Here is a 5,694-nt window from a genome sequence, read left to right on the forward strand (position 1 = left end):
CTGAGTCACAATCTGAAAAGGTTCACCCAATTATGTGTCTGTGGCATGTATGTATCCGGTGGTAATACTGGAAGACAGAGTGCTTTGGGCCACGGCCAAGACTCATAAAGTAGTTGTGTTCAAGAATCATCATACTTAACTAGGAGAATCAATAACACTATCTGGATTCTGAGTTCCTAAAGAAGCCAATCATTCTGAATCTCAAAGGATAAAGTGAGATGCCAAAACTGTTTGGAGGCAAAAAGCTACTAGTCCCGCTCATCTAATTTGGAGCTAAGTTTCATTGATAATTTGGAGTCTATAGTATATTCTCTTCTTTTTATCTTATTTGATTTTCAGTTGCTTGGGGACAAGCAACAATTTAAGTTTGGTGTTGTGATGAGCGGATAATTTATACGCTTTTTGGCATTGTTTTTAGTATGTTTTTAGTATATTTAGTTGAGTTTTTAGTATATTTTTATTAGTTTTTAGTTAAAATTAACTTTTCTGGACTTTACTATGAGTTTGTGTGTTTTTCTGTGATTTCAGGTATTTTCTGGCTGAAATTGAGGGATCTGAGCAAAAATCTGATTCAGAGACTCAAAAGGACTGCAGATGCTGTTGGATTCTGACCTCCCTGCACTCGAAGTGGATTTTCTGGAGCTACAGAAGCCCAATTGGCGCGCTCTCAACGGCGTTGGAAAGTAGACATCCTGGGCTTTCCAGCAATATATGATAGTTCATACTTTGCCCAAGATTTGATGGCCCAAACCGGCGTTCAAAGTCACCTCAAGAAATTCCAGCGTTAAACGCCGGAACTGGCACCTAAATGGGAGTTAAACGCCCAAACTGGCATAAAAGCTGGCGTTTAACTCCAAGAAGGGTCTCTACACGAAATTGCTTCATTGCTCAGCCCAAGCACACACCAAGTGGGCCCGGAAGTGGATTTTTATGTCATTTACTCATCTCTGTACACCCTAGGCTACTAGTTCTCTATATATAGGACCTTTTACTATTGTATTTTTCATCTTTGGACATCTAGTTCTTAGATCAGATCTTGGTTCTTCTGGTTCCCTCTCTGGGGCCGAAACCAATGATCACTTTTGTTCTTATGTATTTTCAACGGTACCTCGAGTATTAATGCAATTACTATTGTTCTTCTATTCAAATCCGCTTGTTCTTTGTCCAAGATATCACTTGTTCTTCAACTTGATGAATGTGATGATCCGTGACACTCATCATCATTCTCACTTATGAACAAAGTGACTGACAACCACTTCTGTTCTACAAGCAACCAAGGCTCTAGTGTTTATCTCTTGGATTCTTTAACCGAAATCCTCGTGGTATAGGCGAGAACTGATGGCGGCATTCAAGAGAATCCGGAAGGTCTAACCTTGTCTGTGGTATTCTGAGTAGGATTCAATGATTGAATGACTGTGACGTGCTTCAAACTCCTGAGGGCGGGGCGTTAGTGACAGACGCAAAAGAATCACTGGATTCTATTCCGGCCTGATTGAGAACCGACAGATGGATAGCCGTGCCGTGACAGGGTGCGTTGAACATTCCAATGAGAGGATGGGAGGTAGCCACTGACAACGGTGAAACCCTTGCATAAGCTTGCCATGGAAAGGAGTAAGAAGGATTGGATGAAGACAGTAGGAAAGCAGAGAGACGGAAGGGAAGGCATCTTCATTCGCTTATCTGAAGCTCTTACCAATGATATACATAAGTATCTCTATCTTTATCTTTATGCTTTATTCGTTTATCACTATACCCAATTGAGTCTGCCTGACTGAGATTTACAAGGTGACCATAGCTTGCTTCATACCAACAATCTCCGTGGGATCGACCCTTACTCGCGTAAGGTATTACTTGGACGACCCAGTGCACTTGCTGGTTAGTTGTGCGAAGTTGTGTAATGCCATGGAATTGAGCTACCAAGTTCTTGGAGTTCATGACCGGGGATTATGAGAGTTGTGAAAAGTATTGTTCACAATTTTGCGCACCAAGTTTTTGGCGCCGTTGCCGGGGATTGTTTGTGTATGGACAACTGACGGTTCATCTTGTTGCTTAGATTAGGTATTATTTTTCTTCAGAGTTCTTAAGAATGAATTCTAGTGTTTCAAGGTGATGTTCTTATCATCACCAAAGCTGATTGATCATCATCAATTTAGCTCTTGAATGCAATGTCTTGCTGAAGCTTAGCTAGCTATGTCTAATTCCTTTAGACTAAAGCTTTAGACTAACATTGCATGATTCCTGGAATTCTCATTAAGAATTTTGATACCTTTATTTTCCTTTTCACCTAATTTTCGAAAAAACCAAAAAAAAAATTTACAAAATCATAAAATCCAAAAATAATTCTTGTTTGAGTCTAGTGTCTCATCTTAAGTTTAGAGTCAATTGCATGTTTTTGCTCCTATTGCATTCATGCATGTGTCTTCATTAATCTTCAAGTTGTTCTTGATGATTTCCTTGTTTTGATCTTTGAATTCTATTGACTTGAGTGTTTTGTTGTTCTCATATACAAACTGCTAAGTTGGTGTCTTGCATGCATTGTTATTTGATTTTAGTTGCGTTTTGATTATTCCTCATTATTAAAAAAATCCAAAAATATTTTTATTTGTGTCTTTTCAAGTCAATAATACAAAGAATTGAAGATTCAGAACATACTGCAGAGGAATTATACAGAAAAAGCTGGGCGTTCAAAACGCCCAGTGAAGAAAGACAGACTGGCGTTTAAACGCCAGCCAGGGTACCTGGTTGGGCGTTTAACGCCCAAAAAGGGTGCATTTTGGGCGTTAAACGCCAGAATGGATACCATTCTGGGCGTTTAACGCCAGGATGGTGCTAGGGGGAAGATTTTGTTTTTCAAATCAAATTTTTTTTTCAAATTTTCAAAGTTTTTCAAAATCAAATCTTTTTCAAATCAAATCTTTTCAATCAAATGTTTTCAAAATCAATTTCTTTCCTTTTTCAAAGATACTTGCTAACAATTAATGATTTGATTGAACATTTTAAGTATGTTGCCTTTTCTGTTGAGAGAGGTTTTAATGTTTGAATCATATCTTTTCTTGTTAGGCAAGTCATTAATCTTTAAAATCATATCTTTTAAAATTGTTTTCAAATCAAATCTTTTTTTTTAAAATGTTTTTCAAATCATATCTTCTCAATCACATCTTTTTAAAAGCATAACTTTTCAATCATATATTTTTAATCACATCTTTTTCAAAATAGTTTTCAATCATATCTTTTTAACTTCTAATTTCAAAATCTTTTTCAAAAATCACTTGATTTCTTTTCCACTCTTATTTTCGAAAATCAATTAAGTGTTTTTCAAAATGTTTTCAAAATCTTTTACTTAATTTTCGAAAATTACTTCCCTTCTTCTCACATCCTTCTATTTATGGACTAACACTATTCCTTCATGTAAAAATTCGAACTCCCTCTTCTTGGACAAGTTCGAATTTTCTACTTCTGTCTTCTACCTTTCTTTTCCTCTGACACCTCAAGGAATCTCTATACTGTGACATAGAGGATTCCACATTTTCTTGTTCTCTTCTCTTTCATATGAGCAGGAGCAGAAACAAAGGCATTCTTGTTGAAGCTGACCCTGAACCTGAAAGGACCTTGAAGCGAAAGCTAAGAGAAGCTAAGGCACAACTCTCTGTAGAGGACCTGACCGAATTCTTCAAAGAAGAAGAAGACATGGCAGCCGAAAACAACAACAATGCCAACAATGCAAGGAAGGTGCTGGGTGACTTTACTGCACCTACTCCCGACTTCTATGGGAGAATCATCTCTATCCCTGCCATTGGAGCAAACAAACTTTGAGCTTAAGCCTCAATTAGTTTCTCTAATGCAACAGAATTGCAAGTTCCATGGACTTCCAATGGAAGATCCTCATCAGTTTTTAGCTGAATTCTTGCAAATCTGTGACACAGTCAAAACTAATGGGGTTGACCCTGAGGTCTATAGACTGATGCTATTCCCTTTTGCTGTAAGAGACAGAGCTAGAATATGGTTGGACTCACAACCTAAAGAAAGCCTGGATTCTTGGGAAAAGCTAGTCAATGCCTTCTTGGCAAAGTTCTTTCCACCTCAAAAATGGAGTAAGCTTAGAGTGGAAGTCCAAACCTTCAGACAGAAGGATGGAGAATCCCTCTATGAAGCTTGGGAAAGATACAAACAATTAATCAGAAAGTGTCCCTCAGACATGCTTTCTGAATGGAGCATCATAGGTATTTTCTATGATGGTCTCTCTGAACTATCCAAGATGTCTTTGGATAGCTCTGCTGGAGGATCTCTTCATCTGAAGAAGACGCCTACAGAGGCTCAAGAGCTCATTGAAATGGTTGCAAATAACCAATTCATGTACACTTCTGAAAGGAATCCTGTGAACAATAGGACTAGTCAGAAGAAAGGAGTTCTTGAGATTGATACTCTGAATGCCATACTGGCTCAGAATAAGATATTGACTCAGCAAGTCAATTTGATTTCTCAAAGTCTGTCTGGAATGCAAAATGCACCTGGCAGTACTAAGGATGCTTCATCTAAGGAAGAAGCCTATGATCCTGAGAACCCTTCAATGGAAGAGGTGAATTACCTAGGAGAGCCCTATGGAAACACCTACAATTCTTCATGGAGAAATCACCCAAATTTCTCATGGAAGAATCAAGAAAGACCTCAACAAGGTTTCAACAACAACAATGGTGGAAGAAACAGGTTTAGCAATAGCAAACCTTTTTCATCATCTTCTCAGCAACAACAGAGAATTCTAAGCAGAACCCCTCTGACTTAGCAACCATGGTCTGATCTAATCAAAACCACTCAAAGTTTCATAACTGAAACAAGGTCTTCCATTAGGAATTTGGAAGCACAAGTGGGACAGCTGAGCAAGAAAGTTACTGAACTCCCTCCTAGTACTCTCCCAAGTAATAGAGAAGAAAATCCAAAAGGAGAGTGCAAAGCCATAACCATGGCCGAATTTGGAGAGGAAGGAGAGGAAGTGAACGCCACTGAGGAAGACCTCAATGGGCGTGCACTGACCTCCAATGAGTTCCCAAATGAGAAACCATGGGAATCTGAGGCTCAAAATGAGACCATAGAGATTCCATTGGACTTACTTCTGCCTTTCATGAGCTCTGATGAGTATTCTTCCTCTGAAGAGGATGAGTATGTCACTGAAGAGCAAGTTGCTAAATACCTTGGAGCAATCATGAAGCTAAATGACAAGTTATTTGGAAATGAGACTTGGGAGGATGAACCTCCTTTGCTCACCAAAGAACTGGATAACTTGTCTAGGCAGAAATTACCTCAAAAGAAACAAGATCTTGGGAAGTTTTCCATACCTTGTACTATAGGCACCATGACCTTCAAGAAGGCTCTGTGTGACTTAGGGTCAAGTGTAAACCTCATGCCTCTCTCTGTAATGGAGAAGCTAGGGATCTTTGAGGTGCAAGCTGCAAGAATCTCACTAGAGATGGCAGACAACTCAAGAAAACAAGCTCATGGACTTGTAGAGAATGTTTTGGTTAAGATTGAAGACCATTACATCCCTACTGATTTCATAGTCCTAGAGACTGGGAAGTGCATGGATGAATCCATCATCCTTGGCAGACCTTTCCTAGCCACAGCAAAGGCTGTGATTGATGTTGATGGAGGTGAACTGATCATTCAAGTGAATGAAGAAACCTTTGTGTTTAAGGCTCAAGG

The 5,694-nt window shown here is 38.9% G+C and overlaps 1 non-coding gene across 1 annotated transcript; it reads right to left on the reverse strand.

Moving 5' to 3' along the window:
* Window positions 1–4,093: 4,093 nt before the first annotated feature.
* On the reverse strand, window positions 4,094–4,201 carry LOC130947132 (small nucleolar RNA R71). Its single transcript, XR_009072542.1, has one exon. It is a non-coding gene; the product is annotated as a small nucleolar RNA R71 (small nucleolar RNA).
* Between the last annotated feature and the right edge of the window lie 1,493 nt (window positions 4,202–5,694).

This window comes from Arachis stenosperma, chromosome 8 (assembly GCF_014773155.1).
Source record: "Arachis stenosperma cultivar V10309 chromosome 8, arast.V10309.gnm1.PFL2, whole genome shotgun sequence".
Lineage (NCBI taxonomy): Eukaryota > Viridiplantae > Streptophyta > Magnoliopsida > Fabales > Fabaceae > Arachis > Arachis stenosperma.